This window comes from Bubalus bubalis, chromosome 16, assembly GCF_019923935.1.
Source record: "Bubalus bubalis isolate 160015118507 breed Murrah chromosome 16, NDDB_SH_1, whole genome shotgun sequence".
NCBI classification, from domain to species: Eukaryota; Metazoa; Chordata; class Mammalia; order Artiodactyla; family Bovidae; genus Bubalus; species Bubalus bubalis.
In genome coordinates this window covers 14632597-14645886 of record NC_059172.1, presented here as the reverse complement: position 1 = coordinate 14645886, position 13290 = coordinate 14632597, and the positions used below count along the sequence as shown (strand labels likewise).

Here is a 13290-nt window from a genome sequence, read left to right as displayed (position 1 = left end):
TGCTACTTCCACTCCTCATATTATGTCAAGGAATAAATGACAGAAGACCACCATTTTTGCCCTTGAAGAAATAAATACACCAGATTATGAAACACATGTGCACTCATATGGAAGAGCTGTAATGCTTCCTTTATCTCACATTGCAAAAAGAGAAGCATTCTAGAAGATTTAAAATGATAGTCATAGGAGCCCAAGAGATACCAGAAATTAACAATATTGTATCTTAGGAATCTACTGTATTACTTATCCATTGCTGCAGTAATGCAATGTGCAGTGCTCCAGAATATCTGTGGCCATCAACAGATCTGTGATTCAACACACTAGTCTGTGAGTTGGCTGTGGCTCCAATGCACTCAGCTGAGCTCACCTGGATTTAGCTCCAGGTTCAGCGTTGTGTTTCAGTCCATTCCAAATGTCTCCACATTCTCCTTGAATCAGCAGCTACTGGAGGCATATTCTTTTTGTGACAGATCACAAGAGCAATGTGAGCTAGTCAAACTACATAAGTGCATTTCAAGCTTCTGTTCATACCACATTCACTGACATCTCGTTGGTCAAAGCATGTGATGGAGTGAAGTCAATATTCACAGGGGGAAAAAAAGAAAGAAAGAAAAAAATATGCTGCACTCACTCAAGCGGAAGGTACTGCAAAAATCATTAAAAGCAGGGAAGGGGGGTGGGGTAGGAGTTGATAATACAGGGAATGAGTGAAAATGGCAGATAATCCAAAATTACTATAGCTCGATATGTTAGGAAACATCCGCCTCTAAAGAACTGACACACAGAGTAATTTTATCATGTTCATTTAGGGCAAAAGTATAGGAGTTCCCGTGTAAAGGAAAAACCCAATATCAAGACTGCTTTGTATACTCCAGTCTGGTGAAATGTAGAGCGATATTATATGGACAGTTCCTACATTAAGGTTTTAGTCAGGTATATATCATGTGACATAAGGATATTGTATACAAAGGCATTAGAAGGCATGGGAACGGAGGATGTAGGTAGAATTTAAGAAATAGTCAACGGTGGCATCTGCAAAGTAGTCAAGGACCTCATGGAAATCTGCCCACTCTCCCCAAAGACAGTCCACATATCCTTACAACATTACTCACAGGCCTTAATGTATACCTAAAATTTTATAATGTGTATTTTTATTGGAGTATAATTTTTTTACAACACTGTATTAGTTTCTGCTGTACAATGAAGTGAATCAGCTATATGTATACATGCATCCCCTCCTTTTTGGACCTCCATCCCACCTACTTGCTCCAACCTACCCCCTTATCCCAACTATCTAGGTCCTCACAAATCACTGAGCTGAGCTCTGTATGCTTTACAGCCTGTTCTCACTAGTTATCTACTATACACAGGGTAGGGCATATATGTCAACACTAACCTCCCAGTTCATCCCACTCTCTACTTCCCCTGCAGTGCTCACATGTCTTTTCTTACAGCTGCCTCACTATTCCTGCCCTGCAAATAGCTTCATCTGTACCACTTTTTCAGATTCCACATATACGAAAAAACAAATTAAATAGGTATATGGATAGGAATAGAAAAGATATTTCAAAGCAATTTCAAGATATTAATTTTATTTCATCCAAAATAAAGTGAGGAATGCTGCCTTTTCAAAATTTAATATTTGTCATCCATAAGTATGCTAATCCAGCAATTTAGGTCATAAAAATATAGCTAAATTTAAATTATATTTTCAGTTTAAAAATGAGCATTAAATCTATGAATTTTCTACATTTGAATCTTCTTTGGGTAAAAAATAAAATTCAAATCATTCTATCAAACATGAAAAATACTCAGTGGTTACTTTTCCATATGTGTGATACAGCTATTCCTTAATGCATTGATTATGGTCTTAAATTATGGAGCATGCCATCATAATGTGTAGACACTTTGTTTTTCCAAGCTTTAACTTCTGTTTTTTTCTCATATGCCATCTGGCATTGGGATTTTTTTTTAAATGACATGAAATTATAGGACAGTTTTAAGGTCATTAAAAACAAAAACAAAATCAGAAAAAATTAAGCATGTATGCTGCTGATTTATACTAAAAGTTGGACCAAATTCTTTACTCATCTTGTAGAAACACTAAAAGCTTGCTGCATATTACAAATATAAATGGGAGAAATTTTCTTCTCAATAACCATCTTGCTTATGAGTGTATCAACATTCATATTATCAGACACTAAAGAGAATAGATTCTAACTTAATAGTCTTTATTTATTTATTTTTTTTACAAAGCTTACTATATCACTAAGTAGTGGTTATATCAGCCCCTTACCCTTTTTTTTTCTCCATAAAACTTTCTCTGTAAAGAGGGCAGAGTTGATTTACAGTCTGGAGAAAGATCCTTACTCTGGGTAACTACTCGGAATATTGTCCCACCATTGCAGCTGCAACATTGGAACATACTTCCATACAAAACTTATTTGTTGACAACATAACCCTTAATAGTCTTATATAGTTCAGAACTAGTTAGTTTGTTCAATTGCTCAGTCATGTTCGACTCCTTGTGACCCCGTGGACTGCAGCATGCCAGGCTTTCCTATCCTTCACTATCTCCCTTCACTCAAACTCATGTCCATTGAGTCAGTGATGCCTTCCAAGCGTCTTATCCTCTGCCATCCCATTCACCTCATGCCTTCAATCTTTCCCAACATCAGGATCTTTTCAAATGAGTCAGCTCTTCTCATCAGATGGCCAAAGTATTGGAGCTTCAGCATCAGTCCTTCCAACAAATATTCTGGGTTGATTTCCTTTAGGATTTGCTAATTTGGTCTCATTGCTGTTCAAGGGACTCTCCAGAGTCTTATCCAACACCACAGTTCTAAAATGTCAATTCTTTGGCACTCGGCTTTTATAGTCCAACTCTCACATCTATACATGTCTACTGGGAAATCCATAGACGGACCTTTGTTGGCAAAGTGATGTCCAGCAATGAATCTGAAGCAAAAATATTCTTACTTCATATTAGTATTATGTTCAAAGTATACATATGGTTAGTCATACTGGCAATTCTGTGCATTCCTCAAATTGCAATTTAAAAAGCATTTTATTAGGTTTATATGTTGTATGACAGAGTCTTTTATGTTATTCTGTAAAAGCTAATATGGTGAGTTATGATGTCACTGGAGTGTGGTACTTTTGGCCCTGGATTCACCTTCAACATTTTTAAGAAAATATTATTGGTGCAGAATTTCTTGCTACTTCACCACCACATCATGTATGTTTTGAAACAGAATAGTAAGCAGAAACATGAAAAACAGTCATCAATCCTTTGTTTCATCAAATGAGATAGTTTAAAAACATAGATATTAACAAAGTAGATATTGTGTGCATGTATGCTAAGTCGCTTCACCCATGTCTGACTCTTTGTGACCCTATGGATTGTAGGCCACCAGGCTCTTCTGTCCATGGGATTACTGTCAAATAAATTTGCCATCCACTTACATGCAGTTGTAAAATTCCTGGAAAGTATTTTCAGAAAATAATTTGCAGAAATGTTTTAGTGCCACAGTATCACAAGAAATGATGTTAGATTGAATGAAGCCACTAAGCGATGTGCAAATAAGCCAATGTTATCATAATATCCTTTTTAAGTTTCCTTGTGTTTTATTTTTTTTTAACATTGGCTAACACAATGCATTTTTTACACTAATCTGCAGTTGTTATTGAGTAGCTTCAGTTATTATAATATCTACAAGCCAAGAAGATTTCTGGCAATGAAGACATTGGAAGGCTCATCTTAAATGGTAAAACTCAAGAATAACTTTGCATGCCTTGAAGAAGAAAGTCAGTATACCTTAATTAGCCAATCTTTAGAAATTGGGGAATTTAAGTTACAGAATTAAAAGCTCAGTGAGAAGTATCTAAGGCGACTATGTATAGCTACTTGAGCAAGCTGTCAAGAACCAGCTCTGGCTTACTGGATGGCTATGGAATAAATACATGCTTTTAGGATGCCAAGGGAAAAACCTTACTTCATCCTGCTTTATTCTACAACAGAGTTTGTGGAAAATTCAACAATGAAAACAAGAAAGACTCCAGAATTCAGAGCTTACTATAGACAGTCTAATGAAATGTATCTTTTTGGACAAATGAGTCAGCAACCATAAGGAAAGGATCCTGAGGCAACGGGGGGTCTTCTTAAAAAAAGTCTAGAGACAGGATGCCTCAAAAACAAGCTTATGAATAATATGTACCAGAATAAAATCCCATAACCCAGTGTGTTTGTCATATGTACATAAACGGAGGAAATCACTATTTTTAATTTTATTGAAGTATGGCTGGTTTACAGTGTTGTTCTAATTTCAGGTGTACAGCAAAATGATTCAGTTAAACATATACATATATTCTTTCTTTTTTAGATTCTTTTCTCATATGGTTAATCCAGAATACTGAGCAGAATTCCCTGTGCTATACAATAGGTCCTTGTTGATTATCTACCTTAGACATTAGGAGTGTGCTTAGTAAACTGCTTACATATACAGGCTTAACAGCTGAGGTTTTGTATTTTAGCCGGAAACAACTATGTAGTTATTTGTAATGAAAATATACTTGACATGTAGTTATTTGTAATGAAAATACATGTGATTATTTGTAATGAAATATACTTTCTTAAGATTCACTAAGATAATACATGTCAAATGTGATTTTGAATTGCACATGCCATTCTGCTGCTCCTGAGCAGGCAGAATCAGGTAGTGGGGCCTCGTATTATTTGCATCTCAATAAGAACTGCTCAGACTCTCTCCTCAATGTCGAGGGTCTATTGTCCTTGCATTCACGAATAGGAATTTTGTCAGCAGAACTATCTTTGCAGGAGAACAGCAAATATCTCTACAGAACTGAAGAACTGAAAACTGCCAGTGTTCTCAATTAACAAACTATCGCCTTGAAAAGGTCATTTCTGCAGCATTTCTCACTGGGTTTTGAGCTACTGAGATTAAATCTTTGAAACTCAGCCACAACAGATGACAGATTCTGATTGCAAAGCCTGTCATATAAACTGGGGTGGAGAAAAAACGTATTCTTTTGTGCTTCCAAACTCTCTACCATAGGTAATACCTTGTCTACTCTTCAATTTTTTCAATTAGAAATTAAAGTGTACGGCATCTAAATAGCCCTCTAGGGTATTTATTTGCATAATATTTATATGTCTTTTAATTTTTACAGAACTGATAGCTAGTAGTCTGGAGGAAAATAATTATTCTCAATAATGCCAACCCAACAATTTCTTATCCCCATGGAGGGCACTTGTGCCAATTAATAAGAAAATTTCATCATAAGAGAAAATGATGATGCTTCCATTGCCAGATGTAGGTCAAGTGTAGGCACGAATCTTCCCTAGAGAATGAAGAATCTGAATAACTGCCTCATGCATCTTGCTTTGTGGCTTTCATAGATCAAGCTGCCTTAGAGAAAGAACATTATGGAGGAAGAACAGGGGAAAGAGGTCTTCTGAGAATTACCCTACTAACCATAGTGCCCCAGTTAATGGTGTCAGAATGTGATCAGAAATTAGAAATTCTAAATCCTGTTCCTACTGCAAATACTTTGAGAGAGATATATGTGTAGAAGAAAATACCCCTAACCGAAGTTTTGATCCAAAGTTCAAGATAATGTCTTGGTAAATTTGCCAATAGTGAAGGTACTGTTGCATCTCGGGCCAGATGTCTAAACTAACGTCAAGACTGATAGCTTCTTTGGCCATCATTTTCTCCAAGCCCCATAACCCTAGGTTCTAACCATTGGAACTGTAAAAGAAATGTCAGAAAGATATATAATTGTTGTTATATTTATTTTAAAACAATTAATATTGCAATCTTTCATCAATTGGGACCTCTTGGTGGCTCAGATAGTAAAGTGTCTGCCAGCAATGCGGGAGACCCGGGTTCAATCCCTGGGTCGGGAAGATCCCCTGGAGAAGGAAATGGCAACGCACTCCAGTACTCTTGCCTGGAATATTCCATAGACTGAGGAGCCTGGTAGTCTACAGTCCATGAGGTCACAAAGAGTCGGACATGACTGAGCGACTTCACTTTCACTTTCTTTCATCAACAAAGAAAATAAAAACAAATTCTTAAACTCTAGCTAAGATTGTATAAGGGAATGGTGTCTATAGATTAATGACTGACTCTCATGCCTAAGTTTACACATTGCTACATCTAAGCTAATAGTCAAACCCAATCTTGATCCTTAGTGCTTTTCACCAAAGTAAAGGCAAACTAGATAAAAGAATAATGGGATATATAAATACCATCTCTTTACTATGAATTCAAACTCATTAGTTCAATTATCTAGGTAATCTTCCCAGTTGAATGTGTCAACTTGTTCAAAACTGAGCTTCCAATATGCCTACATACCCCTCAACTCAGCTCATGCCACTATTTTCCCTATTTCAGTTAACAGCATCTCATTTATTCATTTCTTAGGTGAGACAGTCAAGGAATACACTTGGCCTTTGAATAATACAGCTGCAAAATGCTCTGGTCAACTTATACATTGATTTTTTAAAATAAATTTGTATCTGAGGATGAACCCTGGTTGGTTAAAACCACAGGTGCAGAACCAAAGATAAGCCGGGCTGACTCTGAAGTTACACTAGGAATGTTGTAGGCAGGAAAGGGAACCCCATATTCCTAACCCCTGCATTGTTCAAGGGTCAACTATATTTGAATCCACTTTTACTTTCATACCCCACATCAAGGAAAGTGAAAGTCCCTCAGTCGCGTCCCGACTCTTTGCGACTCCAAGGCACATAAAGTCCATGGAATTCTCCAGGCCAAAATATTGGAGTGGGTAGCCTTTCCCTTCACTAGAGGATCTTCCCAACCCAGGGAACTCAGGGTTCCTGCACTGCAAGTGGATATTTTACCAGCTGAGTCACAAGGGAAGCCCAAGAATACTGGGGTGGATAGCCTATCCTTTCTCCAGCAGATCTTCCCAACCCAGGAATTGAACTGGGGTCTCCTGCACTGCAGGTGGATTCTTTACCAACTGAGCTATCAGGGAAGCCTGATCAAAGTCTTCAGCAAATCTTATCTGTTCTATGGTAAATTATATATACATACATATATATATATATATATATATATATATATATATCTTCTCACCATTTCTACAGTGCTTTTCCAAGCCACAATCATCTCTCAGATGATTTATTTCCTTCTAATTGTTCTCTGTCCTCAGCCTTGTTTAAACTATTCTGAACACCAAAACCAGACATTACTGCATGCCACTTCCCAGATCAAAATTTCCCAAGTTTTCCCATTTACAGAGAACAAATATCAAAGTCTTTAATATTGATATAATCACAAGATCTAGATGGTAAGGCAATTGTGACCTTTCTGACAGCATCTCTCTGCCTTGTTCCTTCCACTCTTTCCTGTCTCTTTGATGATCTTCAAACATCCCAGACTGCAAAGAGATCAAACCAGTCAATCCTAAAGGAAATCAGTCCTGAATTCATTGGAAGGACTGACACTGAAGCTGAAACTCCAATACTTTGGACATCTGTTGCAAAGAACTGACTCACTGGAAAAGACCCTGATGCTGGGAAAGATCGAAGGCAGGAGAAGGGGAGGACAAAGGGTGAGATGGTTGGATGGCATCACCGACTCGATAGACATGAGTTTGAGCAAGCTGGGAGTTGATGATGGACAGGGAAGCCTGGCATGCTGCAGTCCATGAGGTTGGAAAGAGTTAGACTGAGCAACTGAATTGAGCTGAACTGAATTGAAACATCCCAGATACGCCCTGCCCTCTGGACAGGAGCTGTTCCCTTGGACAGTTGTAATTCCTCTGTCTAAATGTATAGCTCTGCAAATATTTTCCTGGATCTCTTCCTTTCCCCTCTCACAAATTTGCTCATATTTTTGTTGAGGTCTTTCTTGGCAATTCTGTTAAAAATGCCAACACTAACTTCCCTATCCCAACATGCATACATGTAATACTTCTATCCCCTTGTACTGCCCTAAGGCTTCTCATAGCACTTGTCAGTATCTTTCTTGACTGCTGTAATTTCTCCCTCTGTACTTCATTTCTCATCTCCCCTCACTAGAGAATAACAATTTGCTCCCTTCGCATGACTAGTCATGAGCAGTATAGAATTTGTCCAACACAAATGATTTTCCTAATTCTAGGGACTGTAAATATGTTTTGGACAAAAAGAGGGTTAAGGGAATACTGAATAGTGTGACTGATAAAAGGAACATATGTGGGAATTATATAAAGAAGAAGAGAATAGACAAATTTTAAAGTACATTTTAAAAAGCTTGAACTTGCTTGGTGGTCCAGTAATTAAGACTCCACACTTCTACCACAGGGGGCAAAGGTTCCATCCCTGGTCAGGGAATTAAGATCCTGCATGGAAATGGCTACCCACTCCAATATTTTTGCTAGGGAAATTCCATGGACAGAGAAGTCTGGTGGGCTACAGGCCATGGAGTCACAAAGAGTTGGACAAGACTGAACAACTAACACTACTGTACTATACTAGGCCGTATCTCAGGTGGCACTAGTGGTAAAGAACCCGTCTGCCAATGCAACAGACGCAAGAGACCTGGGTTCAGTCCCTGGGGTGGGAAGATCCCCTGGAGAAGGAAATGGCAATCTACTCCAGCACTCTTCACTGTTAAAATCCCATACACAGAAGAGCCTGGTGGGCTACAGTCCATGGAATTACGAAGATCTGGATGTGACTGAGCACTTGTCCAGAGAAAGCAATGGCACCCCACTCCAATACTCTTGCCTGGAAAATCCCATGGACGGAGGAGCCTGGTGGGCTGCAGTCCATAGGGTCACTAAGAGTCGGGCACAATGGAGTGACTTCACTTTCACTTTTCACTTTCATGCTTTGGAGAAGGAAATGGCAACCCACTCCAGTGTTCTTGTCTGAAGAATCCCAGGGATGGGGGAGCCTGGTGGGCTGCTGTCTATGGGGTTGCACAGAGTTGGACACGACTGAAGCAACTTAGCAGCAGCAGCAGCAGCAGAGCACTTGTCAGTAGTCAGCAACGCTGTATGGCATGCTTAAAAAAAAAAGAAAGAAATATAGAGTATTTATTTTTTAAAAAATAACAATAGCCAAACATACACTTCAACTCTTCATAACTGCCACCTTATTTTTTTTTTTTTCCAAAACTCTATGGCCCATTTTCCAAAGCATTTTTTTTTCTGTATGTGACAATGCCATCAAGATTTCTCCCATCCAAGTAGTAACCAGGCCCAACCCTACTTCACTTCTGAGGTCAGACAAGAACAGGTACTTTCAGGGTGGGATAGTATAGCCAAAATTTCTACACAGAAATCATATACACATAATTAAAGATGATTTTAGAGTCATATGTTAATTTAATGCTTTATTTTGTTATCAAATGTAGGAAGTGAAAGTGTTTTTCCTCCAGAATGAAAATATTCAATCTATCTTTCCTAAAACCTCTTGTGAAAAATACCATATAAAAGTTACTTATGTGGCATACTAAATGAGTCAATATTTGTTTTTAAGGTAGATGCTGAAAATGCCAACTTCCTTTTAAAATAAAGACTGATTTTTTTTTTATGTTTACCAAAAAATACCTCTATTTATGAAATAACATGATTTAATGAGTTTTCTAAGAACAAAGAAAATACTCACACTTTTTACTTCACACATATACCAATTGAATCATAAGTTAAAAGTTCATTACATCAGAAATGTAATTAAAATAGGATTTGGCACACAGTTTTTATTTTTCTATCCAAAATAATCATTAGCGGGTTTCCATGGAAATACTTCTGTACATTAATACCCCATGTAAATAGCTATTTATTCAAATATCTATCTAGAGTCAGTGCAAAATTACCATCATGGCTCACGTATATTTGGGAGGAGGACAAATATACCAAAGATATATTATATTTTATCTTTTGGTATGGACACGATCCATGTAGGTACCAGTTGCTTCAAAGATAACTTGAGTTAACATTCTTATTTGGAGACCACACAATGAAAAATATTTATTCATTAGGCATAAGGTCTAACTAGGTCTTACCTTTTGGTGATTTTGCAGTGTGACTCACTGCTCAATAAAGATTTTGTCAGAGAAGGCATTAAAGACTTAAGTGTAATTACCATTTAAAGTACACAGTTATATTGAATAAGTCATTTGAAACGAAGTCTACTTAAAGCAGTGTGAACTGAATGGAATCCATGTTGTCACCATAGTCTATGTATTCTGCCTCTGAACGAATGCTGTTTTTAATGGTCAAAGTTGTATTTAGTTATTCAAAATAATGTGTTTCAAATTTGCAGCTTTGTGAACTACTCTGGTACAGGATATTCCAAAGGAGGAAAAAAAAAATTCTTTCAAAGATAGAAATAAAACTATTTTAATGTTAAGAAATCTGCTAAAAACTCAATTCAACATCTAAATCTACCATGGCCCTTCACCGCAGCAAGCATTATTTTACAGTTCTAACAAAACTTGTTCTTTATTCTTGAACACTTAGACTATTGTTTAGAAAAGGAATTTATTTCTCTCTTTTTGATATTTTATAAACTCGTATATTTGTTTCATTCCACAATATTTTCTTTGGCTTCTTGCAATTTTTGACAGCAAGAAAAATGTTGGTTATTAGATGTTTCTAGTCCTCTTGCACCCCAAAAGTTACACATATGTGTGCATAAGTGTATGCGTGCACACACACCCCCAACACACACCTGAAATAAATTCTCCTGAGGAAGCCATTAACAAAGCTTCACACAGAAAAATTAAATGAAGATAGCAAAGAAAGTAATAATAATTTGAAAAAAATGGGAAAAAAGAATCCATAATTCATCTGATAGTATACTGTCACTGGGCTTCCCTCATAGCTCAGTTGGTAAAGAATCTGCCTGCAATGCAGGAGACCCCAGTTCGATTCCTGGGTTGGGAAGGTCCTCTGAAGAAGGAAATGGCATCCTACTCCAGTATTTTTGCCTAGAGAATCCCATGGACAAAGGAGCCTGGCAGGCTCCATTGTGGTCGCACGAGTCAGACAGGACTTAGCAACTAAAGAGAGAGAGAGAGATAAGGCCACTTCCCCTGTCAAGGGCATTTCAAACTGTCTTTTCCAACCTTATACTCTCCCTCACCACACCCTTACCTCACAAACACACTAACCAAAGTAAAGTGATTGGGTTACTCAGCAGAAAGCTCAAAGATGTAGGCAATAATAAAAATAAATTACCCTACGTGTCCTGATGTAATATACACTAGAATGTAGGGTAATCTTCCATATATACACTGAGAACTTTATTCAATGTTTTATTGGTTGACATGTTTCTACAACATTCTTTGAAGATACTTATTTCATTAACTTCATTGTAATAGTTCAAAAAATTATATGTCATAGGCAGTAGGGTAGCAATTTAGAAATATTGCTGTTTTTATGTTGCTGCTGCTGCTGCTAAGTTGCTTCAGTCATGTCCAACTCTGTGCAACCCCATAGACGGCACCCCACCAGGCTCCTCTGTCCCTGGGATTCTCCAGGCAAAAACAGTAGAGTGGGTGTTAGTATTTTATGAAAACTTATTAAAGCTCTCTTTGTCCCCCCTGAGTGTTTGTGTATGAGGTTTTATCGGATTCATTTTCTGAATAAGCTAGGTTTTTAGAACATACAAAATTCACTTTCATCAAAGTCTTGTGACATTATGCATGATGTATGTTTCCATCACTGAAATTTTTATTCCAGCCACAGGACCCATTCATATCCATTAGAACAAGTTTGTCTGTTATAGCTCATCCATAGTTATGCTAGTGAGGTCTACAATATAATCACCAACTCTATTGCTATTTATAAGGAGATTTTGTAAAGGCCTCTTTACAATCCTGTTTATCCTAGTTATTATGAAAAAAGTTCCCAGGACTTCCCTGGTGGCTCAGATGGTAAAGCGTCTGTCTATAATGCGGGAGACCCAGGTTCGAGCCCTGGTTTGGGAAGATCCCCTGGAGGAGGAAATGGCAATCCACTCCAGTACTATTGCCTGGAAAATCCCATGGACAGAGGAGCCTAGTAGGCTAGTCTATGGGGTCGCACAGAGTATGACAAGACTGAGCGACTTCACTTTCACTTTCCCAGGAATAGTCCCTCAGTCTGACTTAAACTTGCTTATGTGCTAAGTCTCTTCAGGCTTGTCTACTCTTTGCCACCCCTTGGACTATAGGCAACCCCCCTCCCCAGGCTCCTCTGTCCATGGGTTTCTTCAGGCAAGAACACTGGAGTGGATTGCCATGCCCTCCTCCAGGGGATCTTCCCAACCCAGGGATTGAACCTGCATCTCTTATGTCTATTGCATTGGCAGACAGGTTCTTCTCCTGCTAGCATCACCTTGGTAAACCCTACTTATCCCCCTCCAATTATCTTTTCCTTGTCACTTTGATTGTGTTAATGGACTTCCATAAGCATCATGAACAAGCATTGATTGAGATCATTTCCCACACATAATGCTCCCCAAGTAGAATTTTGTTATTCAAGTTAAAACTGAGATATAGTTAGATAATATAAAAAACACATCTAAGTCCCCTGAAAGTGCTTTCCTCTCTTCTAAAATGTGAGACGTGTTTGGGAGGCAAGAAATGTTATAATACGGAAAGCATGCTACTAACTGTACTGATAGAATTCTTTGATACTCATCACTCCTTATCCACCCCAAAGTTAACTGGACTGGTGTGACAAAAATAAATTGGACAGTAGATAAGGCATTCAAGGAAAAAGCAATCTGGAAATTTTGAATTTCTGGGAGCCTAGTGCCTCTCCTTCTTCTGAATGCCCATACTCCACAGGAATCACACACTGTTCTCTCTCAGGAAGCCTTGGGGAGTCATCAAGCAAGAGTAAATACAACTCATTACCAGCTGGATGTAGTCCATCAAAATATAAGGGGAAATGTCCTTAAGGACATGGCAGTTTCATGAAAGGTTATGAATTGGCAAACATGGAGCTTATCATAATCAGTAACACCCGAAGATGTGGTAACATCAAGGCTGGCAATCAGTACATGAAAACCACAAATATTTTTTCATGCTGAGTCAAGTAGACTTAGCTTAGAAAGATGTGAGAGATGAAGGAAACAGGCTGTAGTACTACAAACTCCCTTTTTCCTTGTTTTATCTTTACATTTAATCATCATTGCTAATTCTTTCTACCAAAGTTTGTTTTGTATCAGGTATTTTAGTAAATTCAACAGATAGCCAGAATTTACTGTATGATGCAGGGTGCTCAAATCCAATACTGTGTGACAAGCTAAAGGGG

At 37.9% G+C, this 13290-nt stretch overlaps 1 non-coding gene across 1 annotated transcript; it reads left to right on the top strand.

The window, feature by feature from the left end:
- Positions 1-11906: 11906 nt before the first annotated feature.
- TRNAY-AUA lies at positions 11907-11978 on the top strand. The gene has a single exon. It is a non-coding gene; the product is annotated as a tRNA-Tyr (tRNA).
- The last annotated feature ends 1312 nt before the right edge of the window (positions 11979-13290 follow it).